This window comes from Pseudoliparis swirei, chromosome 11 (genome assembly GCF_029220125.1).
Source record: "Pseudoliparis swirei isolate HS2019 ecotype Mariana Trench chromosome 11, NWPU_hadal_v1, whole genome shotgun sequence".
NCBI lineage: Eukaryota > Metazoa > Chordata > Actinopteri > Perciformes > Liparidae > Pseudoliparis > Pseudoliparis swirei.
This window is the reverse complement of record NC_079398.1, coordinates 25,290,294-25,306,795: the sequence shown is the minus strand read 5'-3', so window position 1 is coordinate 25,306,795 and position 16,502 is coordinate 25,290,294.

Genomic DNA, 16,502 nt, shown 5'->3' with positions numbered 1-16,502 from the left:
TTAAACAAAACTAAAACAGAAAAGCTGGACGACGGCCTCGGAGAGCCACGGCTTGTTGACACGGTTTGACTGATGGCCAAAGCGTCCATTGTCAAGGGCAACAGGCGCAGCGGCTGCACCGATCGCCTTTTGAACGGAGCTCAGAGGGAAGGTCCAGCCTTCTCTTCAAGAGAACTCCTCCGGCCCCTCGAGGACTCGGGGTCACAGCACAGGACCCTGGTCCAAAGCTCAGGTCAGCAGGTTCATCCGAAAGGGTGGGGACGCAGAGAGTTGACTCGCGGGTCAGATGGATTACTCAAGAGTTCAGTCTGCTAGTTGTTTGCCGTCTAATCCTCTGGGAGCAGAGAGCGGTCAGTGTTGCCCTCTGCAGAAAGGAAACGTGTATCAACACGCATGGATACCATGCAACTGGGTTAAGAGTCATGGACATGGGACTCACCTGTCAACCTGCTGTGGGAGCCAACATACCTGAGCTGGGTTCAATGGTTCATTTGAGTTGTAGTTCAGAGTTGGATTTCAACTGTTGATCACACCACTGCAACCAGATAGAGGCGCTCGATTGGCCTCTTGTGCTCCTGTGCTTGAATTACAGTCCTCATGACACTCCTCCATGGGGCACACGCAGCTCAACTGCTACCAAGGAACCTTTTGAGGAGGTGATGTGCTCCACGGCGTCGCCCCGGCAGCCCGACGCGTGGAGCCTCACACCCTTTGAGATCCCCCTGACGCCCTCTGATCATCTCGCCCTGAGGCCTGAGGACCGACGGGGAGGCCAACAAGACCAGGGACTCAGGCCAGGAGGCGGGGCTTCAGCTCTCGGCGAGACAATAAGGACGATTTATTAGGTCATCTTTTACTTGCGTCTGCCAAGGTCTGGAATGAAATGTTAAATGTTTCATGGGCTAAGAAAAGGGCAGAATTTGTCTTTGTGTTTGCCATCAGAGAAGGGGAAGAGGGAAGAGGGAAGATGGAAGAGAGAAGAGAGGGAAGAGGGAAGAGAGGGAATATGATCGACAACATAATACAAAACAAAGAAAAGGATGGGATGAGACTGAATGTGAGGGGAATACTGCGAGAGCAAGAGTGAGATGCAAAGAAATGGGAGGGAGTGCAAATTAAAGAAGGGAAGGAGTAAAAAGGAGAGTAAGTGGGTGAGGGAGTCGGGGGGAAATGAGGGAGCCTAGCTGGGTGTTTGGGCTGTCTGATGGATGAGGGGGCGGGGCCTCCTGAATGATGATGGCCTAATATCATCATCCCCCTGTCAGGCCTAATAGGCTTTCCTGGGTAGGAATCACTCACACAGAGCCGCCATGAGGCCCCGACAGCATCATCCATCCGCTCAAGCCAACGTCTCCACACTAATAAGGAAATGTATGGTTCAAGGAGATCTGAAAAATTAAACAGGTAGCTTATGAACCGTTGTTTCTAAGGGATGTTTATTATATGTATGGAATGCTGTGCGGTGGAGGTGTGTCTCTCGTGTTGGAGACGCTCAGGTCTGATGTGCTGACTCGGCAGGAGATAAACGACCTCGTCTCCTTGCAGGCCGGCCGTGTCCTCCGGTGGCGCCTCGTCTCCTCATTCCTCAGCAGACAGAATCGCTCCTTCATCTTGGTGAAGCTACATTTTCCACCGTTGTTGAATTAACAACAAGCAGGGAGGGTCATTATCAGTTGGAATGAACATATATTTTTTGAATCCTGAATCCTGTGATCTAACAGTCTATTGTTCACATCTTCTAGAATATTCTAATTTTAGCGGCAGGGCTTTGGAGGAGTCACCCATCTTGTTTTCCTCCAGCTGTCACTGCCTCCCTCACTGATCACAGCCCTCTTTAAACACGGTTACTCTCCTCTCATCTCCTCCGTATCCCATCCTGCTATCTGCAATCGCAGCTTTAATCATGTGGCACCCCCCCCCCCCCCAGCTCCCCCTCCTGCATCCACCAGAGAAAACTGCCGCCATCAATAACGGCGAGAACTTTTTCAAAGTCTGCTCCTAAAAGCCGGGTCCCTTCAAAATGGTCAGATTTGATTATGGATTGCGAGCTGTGAAGAAGAGCCTCTGTCCTCCATGAGGCGATCCCTGCTCCGGCTGCGTGGAGAAGCGGAACACACATTCCTCACATGGCAATAACACAAACACACCGCTCTCCTCTTTATGCACGGGAACCAATGACTTGAAGACTCTTCACTCCTTCTGACTATCTGACGTTGGGGGGTGGAGTGGCCCTTCTAGACATTCACAATCACACGTGTATTTCTTTAGTTATACTTTGCAGTGTCGTGACTACGTTGTGAACGAGGGTATTTGTAGTTCTGTTGTTAACGGTCCTGAATGTTTTTGCGGTGGAACACGGCCACTGATGCTCCGACACATAGCCCCCCCCACCCCCTCGTTAGCAGCTCTGTGGTTAACGTCTCGTTGGGTACAGACCTCCTGTGTGTTCAGCTGCATCTCAATCGCGGTCGGCTTTAATGCATCTGCAGCCGTGTTGTCATTGTGCACACGGCCCACGGCCACCCTCTGCACGCCCCTCTGCAGTCCAAGGTGGACCCTGCAGCACGGAGGGTGTGTGTTCATAAGAGGGGGCTCGCTGAGGTGCGTTGCGAGGCCATTGTGGTCTCCACGCTCGCTGGTTCCCTTTGTGCCGGGAAAGCCCGGCGATACAGTAACAGCCAGAGGCAGAAAGGAGCTGTCTGTCGTCGGGACGGCTGGTAACACTTGTTTCACCCTCCCTTCCAGGGGGCCGCGGAGAATAGAGGAGAGGCAGCTGGTGGGCTTAGCAGCAAACCAATGGAAACAGTGTCAACAGCTGCCCTCGGCCACGCACGCCAACCGGCCGGCAACAACGGGCACCAACAGCTCCGTGTTTGGATAGCTGCGGGGAGGTGGTCCGGACTGGATCTCTGCGAGACGCCGCTTTGCCAAATGAGCGCCTTTTGTGTGCTTTCTCATTCGAGCTTTACACTCGGAGCTTAGTCGTCTCACAGGTGATGACAACATGGACACGGTGAATGTTGAGTAAACAAGACAAAACAACAGCTGAAGGGGAGGGGCCTCTGCTGAAGGGGGGGGGGCTCTGCTTTGTGACCTCTTTAAAGGAAAGATTATCAGTCCAGTCCATTGTTTACTCACACATGCCCAAAGCCCATTCCAACGCTTCACTTAGTTGTAGAAGTTTTGAAGGATAGGTCATGTGATGTCCTGATACATATGTTCCGCATGCTGCAATAGGGCCTTATGATTTACATGATGTGGAAAACACAGACAGAATAGCATCCTTTAATCATGATCACATCTCAATGAATATTGGGGAATTTGCCAAAGTGTGGATATGGAAGTTTGACGCTTTTGTTGTTTTGTTGTTTATTTGATCAAACAAGATTTTAAATTTTCACACCACATCATTCAACACTTTTTGTGATGACAAATGTCGTAAAACCCCCAAATTCAGATGAATTTTAACCCATAGTTTGGGAACCGTGTCGATGTCGGCGTAGCGCCCGGTGCTTGTGTCACGTGAAGAAGAGGAGACATCAGTTCCCCAGGCTGTCCCTGTGACCTCCAGCTCAGGTCAAGATGACCCCCGAGGAGTCAATAAATCACGATGTCACCTCTGCTGCCCAATCCCCTCTTGCTATCACTAACTTTGAGTGTCCTTAGCATTCTTTCACTTCCCCTGCTCCTCGCTTGACCCTCCATCCAAACAAACCGCCTGTCAGCGCGGCAGCGACAGGTCCGACAGCTCCAGCTCGACGTGAAGAGTGATCCCCCCAAAAGTAACACTCTCCGCCCGCGACTTTCTGTCTCCAGGCTCTGCTTCCTCTTCTCTCCCTCTCAGGAACAACTCCAGCCTCACTTTTGACGTTTTTCCATTTCTCTAAATCATAGTTGAGCTGTGAAAATATGTAATTATAAGCTATTTGAAGATGGAATTTGTTTTTAGTCTATATCCAAATTCCATGTGAGGGTTTTTAAATCAGGAACACGGGCGATGGCAGTATAAATACCAGTCTACAACATCAGAGTCTTTATTTAAGTCTTAGTTACATCCAATTTGCAAGCATCTTTAATTCTGCCCTTACAGGATCATTGTTGGACATACATGTTTGAATCTTGTGGTATTATCTACCATTTGCTAACTTTAATACCTTGCTAGGATTGCGCTGCATTGGAGCTTATTCTATGTCTGACTTGAATATTTGGAGCTCCTTTTATGTACAATTCATTACTTTAATATGAGAGACTCATTGGGGTCATCTTGGAAAGAATGTAGCCATCAGTTTACATTCTTAGTCGTCATTAGACGAATAAATATCACGAGATTACCTCATAAGCCTTAGGAAGTTCCCCCCGCTGCCAGGCCTCCACAGACATGGGGGTATTAAAGGGTTATTCCAGTTAGCGTGTACAGGCTGTGGAATAGCCTCCATTCCTTGAGCCCTGGGTGAATTATCCAAGATCTTTTTCATGTTGCAAGAGAGACCAAAGCGCTTTCTGGAAACACGGCTCTGATAATCGTGGAGGAAGACCAGCAGACAGTGGCAGCTGCTGTCAATGACCTTAAATACCTTATCTACACCTTTGAAGCCGGGCGAGTTGATTGGCAGGTCAATTTCTGATAGCATCGGTCGATGTACTTGGCACTCTTAATGCTCTTTGGCGCAGATAAGTCTGCTTAATATGAAAACTGTCATAATTCATCCGCCTTTTTCGCAATATACATTTTCTTGGGGAATCATCAATCCGGTCCCCTGTCAGGAGACGTCTCAGGATTACCATTCCACCGTCAGCCCGTGTGTGATTTCACTTTATCGAGATTATCCCACACTATGAAGCGGTTAGGATTATTCCTCTGGTCTGTTGAATGAAAGTTATTTTTTCCGTCCCTGAACCCGGCGTGGAGCCGAGATAGGGGAAGCGAGCCCCGCAGTGGGGATGATGTCACTGTGTCAAACGCATCGCAGGCCCCGCCCCTCTCAGCCGGTGGTTTCCTGTGTAAATTAACAGACTCGGTGAAGAAGATTCCAATTTTGAAGCAAATTAGCCATGTTTTTTTAATTAAGGCCAGCGCGCGGTGCGAAGGCAGAGGGCCGTCGCTCCGGATGGACCAGGTGTCAATTTATTCTTTGGGGAAGCGTCGCGATGTCCGTCCTCCAGCCGAGACTCATCCCTGGACTAATCAGTCCCCAGCTTGAAAGATGTCCACCTGCTGACACCTTCTAGCTGAGAGACACTGAGTGGTCAGACAATTATTCATTATTTGAAGGCCTCATTTGTGAAATTTCCATTAAAAGTTGCCACCATGCAGACAGGCTCAACATTGGATTCCTGATAATTATAGTTAGCTGGAAAACTGTATTATTCTGTTTTTTAAAAGTCAATTTCCTTTCCGTGCGTGTCTGTGGAGGCTCTTTAGGGGGCCGTCTCTTGAAGAGGACTGCCAATTTATGCCCCGTCCATCAGGTACGACGTCCTCGGTGCTGTCGGTCTCCCGGAGGCTGGAAATGTAAAACACGGTAAGTTTTGTAAGGTCCTATGAAGACGTTGAAAGGACTGGTGCAGGTTTATTTATCACTCGGTCCATAAACAATCCAAATAATCGTCACATCATTAAAATAATAAAATCGTAAATTGCCGCCTTGATTAACAGCACTTAATTATTTGACAAATGCATTTGTTGGAGTCTCCAATTAGAAACGAAACCTTTCGCTGTGAATAATTAAGATGTGATTTATGGTTAATGTTCAGAAAAGACAATATTTGAGCAATAACGAGCGATGAAATATAGCATCCGGTTCTTGAGTGGATGGCTCCTTAACTGTGAAGCGGCTCCTCTGTGAGGTGACAAGGACAATTGCGCATCTCTTTGGCTGCTCCGGCTGCTCCGTGGGGGTCGACTCAGACGGACTCGCACAGTAATGAGCCGTCTTTAATCACGGGAGACGCTGCTTTCAGAGAGAGGGGGGGGTGGGGGGGGTTCTAATTACTGTACGACAGGAACATCACACGGCTTCCTGTCCATCTCCACTGAGGCGGAGTCCTAACCAACCTTGACAGGAAGTGACAACAAAGACGTCTCTGTGCGGAACGCCACAAAACAAAGAAATATAAAGGACTACAAAACTGAAGACATTCAGGATTGTAGGATGTAGATTAAAGAGCTTTTCTCTTTCTGAGCAGAGGCACAGTGATTCTCATTTGAGCTCTGGAAATACAGATAACGATGTCTGCTCATCAGGTACGATGTTGACAGCACATACCCTATACTTTATTGATGTTTTAAAAATGCAATTCTTGACAGCTTTGTGCGAACATTTCCAATGCAGAGCAGCGATGCCACACATTCTGCTGACGGAACGAAGATGAATCAGCGTGCATCAAAATGGAAACGCATCAGAATGAAGACTTTGACTCAACCAGGTTCTGACTGGAAATGTCAGAAGAGGATTGTTGTCCAGTGAAGAAGCAGCGAACACGTGTCTGAGTGGAATGAAGACGACGCACACGCCCTGGACTCGCTCAGTGTCTCAAACACACCTTCAGATGTTGGAACATGGCTCTCATCATTCCTCCGGGGGTTTTGGAACTCGGTCAGCTCATGAAATCCTAATTCTCATCCGACCACCCTGATACACACATTTGTATAATAAAACAATTTCGATGGATCCACCGTTATTCCCCACCACCATGTGCATTCCACTAAACTAAAATAGCTGCCTGAGATAAGTCCACCAATCCCTCCACTATTTCATCCTTGTCCATATCCACAAGCAGCAAAACCAGATTTCTTCCATAACCCTGTGTGATCATTTGCATCTAAAACGATATTCGACATTTGTTATTCCATCAATCAATACCATCTCCACCATTCCCTGTGTGCATAATCTCAGAACCTGCATGCCAAACGCTTAACAATAACATGTATGTTGTACAAGAAGCCATACATCATCCCAGGACACATTTACATCCTGTTAACAATTTCTCAGGGCAGATTAGAGGGCGCTGAGACAGCGGCTCAGATCCCATGAGAGGCGGGCTTTGGGAGCTGATAAGGCCAGCCATAGGAAGGATTAATACACATGACCAGGACACATGGAGGCCTTCTGATTATTCCAGCAGAAAAATGGCCCCATCCCATCGGCCCCTGCATGATTAAATACAGCCCGTGTGCGGACAGGCAAAGGGATGGGGAGATAACCCATTTTATTTATGCAAGCGGGTTAGCCTGGCAGATCACGTCTGAGGATTGTTCACGCTACAGGGGTGAGGGATCGCACCGGGGAGCCCTGATCACACGCAGGGCTGCCGGAGCCGTCGCTGCCACCTCGCCTCCTTCCCTGCAGAACATAGATCAGGCATTCCCAAAATATATCATGTCAGGAAATGGCCAAATAGAAATGTGTGTTGCTGCAAACCTCCATTGGCTTTGTTTTGTCTACTTTATTTGTTGCTGCTGAGGAAGCACATTGGAGTTTTCCTTAAAGGTATTATTTAGGTGAAAGATAACCAGAATTCTTATAGTCAAACATCAATATTTTGTCTTTTTATGAAGGAACTTAAATCTATTGGTCATTTATTTCCCATCGTCTCCTCACCTGCGTGGTTTTGGTGAATTATCTCCTTCGTCCAACGTGAACATTCCTAAAGAGACACGAGGAGGAACCACGGGTCTGAAGGTGGAGGAACAACTGCTTCTATTTCATCACATTATTCTCCCACTGCACACACACACACACACACGCACACACACACACAGACACACGCACACACGCACAGACACACACACACACGCACACACACACGCACACACACACACACGCGCACACACACACACACGCACACACACACACGCACACACACACACACACACACACACACACACACACACACACACACACACACACACACACACACACACACACACACACACACACACACACACACACACACACACACACGCACACACACACACACACACACACGCACACACACACACACACACACACACACACACACACACACACACACACACACACGCACACACACACACACACACACACACACACACACACACACACACACACACACAGACACACACACACACACACACACACACACACACGCACACACACACTCCTTTTTCCATATCCGGAGTCACTATCAGGAAACATCCTTGATGAGGTTTTTGCAGTCGCTGTAGTTTAGATTCTGTACACACATCTTTGTGGGAGCAGGGACTACCTAATTAACTTCTTCAAAAACATGTACTCATTATACATTGAATTCCTTTTTGGTAGTTAGAGGGTGCTTAATTAATTAATTGTGTTAATGACCCATTAATGGCGGTGTACAAGAAATTCTAATGAGCCACCATAATTAAATATTATCTCACTGTTTAATCAATGCGTTTAATTATTCACATGATATTTCCTGTGGAATCAATTTGCTGCCGGGTCACAGGATGCTGCGTGTGTCCTCCCTGATTCATCTCTGAATCGGTCATTCGGTTCAGAATCCTCTTTTAATCACGGGCATGTGAGCCGTTTGGCTCGGATCCATACGTTTGTGTGTAAGCGAGTCATTCTGACCATTTTGATATCAATTTTAATTGACCCTGGGTTACATTTAACATCTGTTTGAGAGACATGTTTTAATTAGAGACGGGGGATAGAATTACATTGCCATGGGTGCTGTCACCATTAGGGAAGATAAATGGTGCGATTCCATATATTTTCATATATTAATGGACAACATACCTGATATTCTCTCATTGCAATGTTATGTCGACACAGCAATAAATGCGTGTTTGTGTTTAACAGGCTCCACCGTATCGACTCGGCGTGCTCCTTCACAGACGAGCCGGGGACAGAGTCCAGGTGTCTCCCACGTCTGAACGCACCAACAACGTCCAGCTCCGAGGTGACAACCTGTCCGTGATGTCATGGCTCTGAATCCGGTTTCATTCTGTCACGTTGTCTCTGTCCGTGAGCCTCTGCTCTCTCTCCTCCAGCCCCTCTGCTGCAGACTGGAAGCCCTCAGTCATCGTCCTCGTTTGAGCTCCCATTGGGTGGATCAGAGGTGGGCAGCTGGGCGTGGGCGGGAGCAGATGGCTGCGTGCTCAGGCCCTTCATGTTGTAACACCTCCTCTCCCCTGGGTGCCCGGGTGGAGAACCTACCTGAGCTCAGTGGCATGGCCAGCAGGCTCCCCCCCCCCCCCCCCTACTTGGCTCACATATGGCGCCAGCCATGGGGCCTCGAGCTGTGGTTCTGACCTGAGGAATAAACTGCAAGGGGAGGTAAGCCTCACTCATTAGGACGAGTGCAACGAGTCTGTGGTTCACACGCGGAGGAAGAACTTTGAGAGCAGTGAGTTGTGGATTAGTGAGAGCCGTGTGCTGCACTGCCACCCAGAGATAGATGTTGACTGACAGATATTGGTTGCCTGTATTTACATAATACTGAAAACATGAATAATTTCATAAAATAAGTTGCAAGGGATGGGATGGCGTCGTGTTGGTATCAGTAGTTTAACTTGTGGTGACCCTCTGCTGTGCATTCTCTGGGCCGGCGGGGACTGGTGACCGACTGCAGGTGCTGGCACATTAATCCCTAAATCAGCTCAGCAATCTCAAAGTTCCAGGAAGGAGCCTGCTGGGAACGCAAAGAGGTACTTGTGGTCTGGGATTATGACTTTCAGACTCGTTGGACTTGAGAACACAAATTAGCCTCTTGAATGTTTGCAGAGGGCTTTCTGTGGATGGGGGGTTTGGATTCATCCTCCGACCAATGTTTTTTGAGGATAACTATTTTTCCATAAATCCATGTTAAGTAGTCACATTCTCCCTGTGGCTAATAGGATCATGATGGGAATAATCTGTACAAATCTGACAGGAAAAAAGAAATGTCCTGGCCTTCAGCTTCTTCCTCTCGGTAAATGAACAATTTCAAGAGTCTTTCCTGTGGGGCGAGAGGCGGGGGGGGGGGGGGGCTCCTGTTGCTGACGCTATGTAGGTTTTATTGTGCTGGAGCTCAAAAGGTGGATAGTTAGTATTTAACGTACACAATAGTGTAAAACAATACCAACAGAAGTACAAATGAATAACAAATATCACGTCGGCCTCAACTCTCCCATTCGGCTGTTTTCTGATTGCTCGTGAAAACTATGAATATAAATAGGTTGTGTTGAGATTTATAGATTCATAGACAATACGCCATGAGAAAGCTGCCCTGTTGCTGCACACTGAGGACTCCTTCAGAGGCGCTTCCTGCTCCTCTGGCTTTAAACGCTTCCCTATCAGACATCTGCTCCCCGCTTTCCCCTCGCCACTCTCACCCGGCGCTCCATCGCCCGCCGGTCGTCCCGGATGCTCACGACCACGCAGCCCTCTCATTGGCTGACAGCGCCGCCATGCAGACCTGCTCTAGCCCCACCCACCGGCTCCAATGTACAAACACATGTTTAGTCTTCACAATTCCAAACAACAAAATGACACCGAAGACAAATCTTCAATTAGTTGTGAATAGTTAGGATCCCCTCACATGCCGGGCTCCTCAAAGCAGACTCTGGTCCCGGGACCCCGCGGCGCTCACAGGCCGGAGGGAGATCGAACGGCAACAAACCAAAACCCAAAGGAAACTAAATCAAACAGAGAAAATAAGTAGTCGGTTGATTTTCTGTTGATTGCATAATGGTCCATTAGGTTGATGACATCAATGCAGCTCTATTGTATTGCATATTGGACTTATTATTATCACCTACATATATAATAGAGCTTTTAATTCATGAGTAAAGGTTAAGAAACCCCTCAACATTGACCCGGCTCCTCTTTCAGAAGCGGTCTCGCTTGTGTCCGACTCCGAGACAAGAAGCTGTTGGCGGTGACGTCTCTGTGACCCACAACAACACACGGCCTCATGCTGCTGGGACTGTTGCATTGTGGGACAAAGGTGCCATCTATCCCTTCCCTTCATCTATCACTCAGGATCTCAATGGAAGCTGGAGTAGATTTAGCTGGCATGTGTATTTTCTGTGTGTGTGTGTGTGTGTGTTTGTGTGCGAGTGACCCATTGTGGCCAGACACCTGCCCACAGGCTCCTTGTCGGCCTGATGAATCCGTGTCTTCGAGGTGTCTTTGAAGAAGTCTATTGTGTGCCTTTGTTCTCCAGTGTGAAGCGTCCTGTCCTGCGTCTCCCTCTGAGCACTAAAGAGGAAATAAATCCACTGCTGACACGATGAATGTCCTGGGCCGCCATCCCACCATCTCTCCCAGAACAGAAGGAGAAAAGAATAATAAATGTTGGATCAGAAAAAAGAGAAGTAAAAAAACACGAGTGCAGACAGCATCTGACAGTAGACTTCCCTCTCTTGTCCACCGACCGATCATTTCTTTGAAAGAATGAATACAAAAAAGAATAGAAAAAAAAGCTCCCCAAAAACTTTTTTCTAATTTCGATTCTGTTTTTTTCTTCTTCATTTGATTGGTCCGTTATTTGTGATGTCACACCTGCTATCATTCATGTCCTCATGGTCTGTCAGGGCAGATTAGAAGCAGCGGCGGCGCCTCGACAGCCATCGTACAGTATCAATATTGTGACGGCTGAGGAGCCGCCGTCCTCGCATCTCCTCCGAGTGCAAAGACAATTGAAAAGAGGAAGCGTCACAAACCTGACACCCGAGTCACTTCAAGGAATCCCTTTCAAGAAGAAATCAAACCTCACCCGACAAAGCAAAGCTCGCCCGGGACCAGAGTAAATAGCATCAAGAAGCAAGGGTACTTCCACTTCTAACAAAAGGAACTTCACCCGCTGGAATCCTTTAAGATGCAGGAAGTGAAACTGATTATCTTCTTGCAAGTTCTACTTCGCTAAAGGACATTTTATTATTATTTTTTCCTATCAACAAAAATAGACGAAAGCAAATCTGCTGGGCTCAAACGGAGACAGAGAGTCGTCACTCATTGAAGAGTTGAGGCGATTGCATAGGCAGTCTCACTAGAATAGGCATCATGAAGGGTTCATGCATCTTGTCACATGCAGAATCTCCTTGGACTTTTCTTTGTGTCCGGTCTGAATCTGAAACTGTTCATGGTTGTAGTCCAAATGTCATCATTTCCTCTCATACAGTACCACTCCTTAACCCCAATGACACTTGCAGGAGGCGAGGACTCTGTCCCGTGTTCATCACTCCAGCTGCTCTCCTCATCAACCAGTTTGATACTGGCGAGTTATACTGGGATGTAAGCCAAATGAAAAAATGTAACATGAGGTTAATCACCTTGAATACATTCTCCAAGTAGCGTAATTTATCCATGTTCTGCCTCTGAGTCTGCCCCCCCCCCCCCCGCCCTGATGACTGTGTCTTGAGAGTTGGTGATCAGTGGTAGCATCGTAGCATTAGCAGAGTTTCTGTCCCAGTGACTTCTGGGAGTTAAGTGCACGGTGCCAATAACTCAGAGGCAAGGAGACACTTCATTGGGATTTGTCAGGTTTCTTAGCCGGCTGCTTGCGACCAGCTCGGTTTGAACCAAACGTCCCACTTCCCATCAGAAGATGTTTGATTGAGCCGCTCCTCGTCCGGCTAGTTCAGGCCCACAGCGAGGCCAGCAAAGGGGAACTGTTGGTGCATGTCACTTCAGATCCACGGTCCAGAAAAATACAAAAAGAAACAAAGAGAGAGAGAATGAGAGAAAGAGAGAGAAAGAGAGTCAGAGAGAGAGAGAGAGAGAAAGAGAGAGAGAGAACATAACAGACAAAATAGTAAAAATAGCAAGTGAAAAAAGAAAATCCCAGGGTGATTACAAGATCAGCATGCCATGGTACAATTACCATCACTTTGAATTTGAAATGGCCATTTAAAGGGCAGTAGAGCATCCTGGAAAATTAAACTGGAGCCTAATTAGCACACTCCAACCTGACAACAGAGCAGCTTTCAGCCTGGCTGAGCAAAGCAGTCGAGCAAGAGAAGTGAGTGACTGAAGGACCGAGGAGGCCCTGAACTCATCACACACCCAACTGTGAAACACACTCATGCACAGACACCATGGCAAAGACACACTCACACACACTGCACCAGCATGCACACAATCTCATACACACCCATCTCCAGACAGAGAGGATCAACTTTACTCATCTAAAATATATATATATATATATATACAAGTGGTGAATTCTTTCTAATATTTGTGGATTTGATGGTATAATACTGGACTGTACTTTATTTCCCTGATGTAATGGTGGCCCTCTCAGCCTGCCAGCAGAGGCTGGGTCAAGCCCATGACCTCTGACCCTTGACTGTTAAAGTAGCTCTGCCCCCAGTGGGGTGTTGTGCCTAATGTCCGGAGCGGCCTCTAATCCGGTCTCGCTGTCTGGCGGGTCGCTCGGCACCACGCTACCGTCCCTGTCCAGACCAACCCTGCATAGCAAGTTCAGCTCGACTCGGGGAGAAGACCACCTACTGCCTCCATGTGAATACTTGGACCTACAATTGAGTCTTTTTTATTTTAATTTTTTCTTCATACCAACACAACGATGCAGTAGAAGAGTTTTCAGCTGAAACTTTTGACCGTTAAAATGGGTGAAAAGTGGAATTACAAAATTCTGCCGGAGGGGTAGAAAAGTGCTGAGGGGAGGTGAAACTAGACACTGTCAAGACAGCTCTCTCTCTGTGTGTGTGTGTGTGTGTCACCTCCTTCTTTCCTGAGCCCTGGGGTCTTTCCTGAGGTCTGGTCAAAGAGAAGGAGAGCCCCATGGCGATATCTGTCACGGAGCTCAACAGGTCGACTTTAACTTCCCCTGTAAACTTTGCACAGTGCAGCTGAGTGTGATAGTTAGATGTGCCCAAGATAAAGTTCAAAACTCAATGTGAAATAATTTATAATTACAAAAAGTATGCTCCGTGAGGAATGTCCTGGTTGCTGTGGGGATGTACCCTTTGCCATATCGATTGTGGCGTGAGATGTTCTCCTCTGGACGGATCGATCCAAACCTGTTTCAGACCGACGCTCCTCTCATTGGCTGAAGGCACAGCCCATGTGATTTGGGATGTGGGGCTCAATCACTGCCCATTAGCTGAGATTTAATTAACCCAAATGGTGTTATCGTATTTGACGACAAAGAGGTATCCGAGCAGGAACCTCATTGTTCTGTCTGGTCAGTCAAAGGTTGCTGAAGACAGAGCGGCTGCTCAAATGGACTATAGAGGGAAATCATGTCTTACCTTGTTGTGAATGGGGCGGCTACCTGGACAGAGAGAGCGTGTTTTGACCATCGGCACAAAACCAAGAGCTGGGATGTGATTTGGAGTTCTCGTTCTATGCCAATTAATCTGAAATAAGGCATGGCCTCCAGGATTTAAGATCAATGGCATTTGGTGTCAAACAAGAAGAAGACCTCCTGTCCTCACTTCCTTTACACATTCAGGATCTTGACTTAACTTCCTCTCACGATGCTGTGCTCCGGACGACGAGGTGTATCTCTAGCATGCAGGCGGTGTAAACCGGTCTGGCTCGTCGTGAAGCGTCATACATCTGAAATCAGGTTTCTGTTGCGAGTCAAATTAGCAGGAGAAATGCCTGACACACAAAGAATGGAAACTGCGAATCAATCACCTTCAAACAGAATGACATAAATACCATTAAACTCCAGAAGATCTTATTTTACCTCGCTCTGCTCTTAATGCCTTTCTCTCATCTGGAGTGACATGATATTTTTTACCCTGTGACACGCGCTGTAATTGACAAAGCCCGGCTGCACTTTGCCAAACCGCACAGAGCCGCTATCTGGGGGAAGAATACACATTCACGCTGAATTGGAGGTGCTCTACAAAACTGCTGCCAATTATCTGAAGCCGTGTAAATGATAACTCTGTGGCCACTCGAGCATGAAACAAGGAGATGAAGATGAATCGTACTCTTCCCCATCATTTCATCCCATTTAATTGACAAGCCCTCACTTTGCTGTTAAATTTATAAGATTACAAATATGAGCTGAATCTGGAGCAGCCATCCAGCCGCTCTAATCACATGCAGAACCAGGCGCAAATTAATCTACATATTTTAATAAGGTGCCAGTACCAGGGAAGGTGTGCGCAGACATTTAACGGATTATCATCCGCCGTCCCCCGAGTTCAGAAATTGAATAAATATCTTTCATATAAATACATGGGAACCGACGATGAGGAGCTTTACTCTTCCCCTCGCACAGGCGACCGCGTGGACTCGTCTTTCAGAGGCTTTCTGCTTCACTTGTGCTCTATAGTCTTCTTCTTGGGCCGATTAACAGTCCAAGCACTTATGGAACAAAGATGCTGTGATTTTCCAGCCCGGCGAATACCAACAGCTCCTGGTTCCTTGGAATGTAAGCGACTGAGCACAGGAGTGAAATATGACGGCTTTACCAAGAATCAAACCTGCTCCAGAGATGTGGAGGACTTTGAGGATACAAATGGCCATGTGTAAGACACTCTTACAACTTGCAGTTTTAAAAGTTAATCGCAAAGTAAAAGCTTCTCGGTTGACTCACTGCTCACAGAAGACGGCCGGCAGAATCGATTCTGATTCAAGCTGCTCCGATGAGTCGAGGCTGGTCTTGGAGGGTTCTGAATGTTTCTCACGGATTAGCTGCAAAATATAATTTTCAACTCGACAGTAAATGCAAGCGAGTCCACACAAGCAGGCTAGTCATATTCTAGATGTGTGTTGCTGTCAACAAATCCCCCCAAAGTCCGTCTCTCAACACTTCCAAACGTTCCTGCCCTGCATGGAGCTCTCGGCCCAGAGGTCCATTGGGTCCTGTGGAACATGTCCATCTTTGAAAATGTCTCACTCGTATATACTTTATAAATAACATTCACAGCAAATATTTCCCCAAAGCAACCGGCCTCTATCTCTTAGCAGACGCTCCAGAAACAAAGGCAGGACAGTGTCGGTTGGACTGACTCAGAAATAAACGACTGTGTTGGCATTGGTGTGTTTTGATCGTTTTTAACACAAAGGGTATATGGCATGACCAGATAAAGTCCATGTCAGAGAGTATGTTCGTGGGACTTGTTGAAATGAGAACGATACCATTTTCAGTTGTCAATCCAGACATGTGGACCTTTGAGGTCGCATGTGTTCATCTCCTCGTGTTCACTGCGCTGGGCCTTCATTCCACCTCTAAACAAACACATGGACTGGAGAATCATTCCACTGTGAACCCTGAACCTGAAGCTTAACCTGCTGCTCACCCTCTTGAAGACGCCTACTTTGCTGGAGGAACACAGAAAATTACAAGCTTCCTCATTCGCCGCAAACAAACCAGTGATGGGAGTCCTTAAGTGGCAGGACAAAGAGTAAAGATTGTTGTTTCTTCACCTTTTCACAATGCCAGGAGGAATATAGCCCCATTACACTCTAGAGGGTCACTTTTAGTGTCTGAAGGTAGTGCTTACACAGACTTTACAACGTGTATCATTACAGCTGACCATATAAGGAAGCGGCTGGGATGTGAAAGGGAAA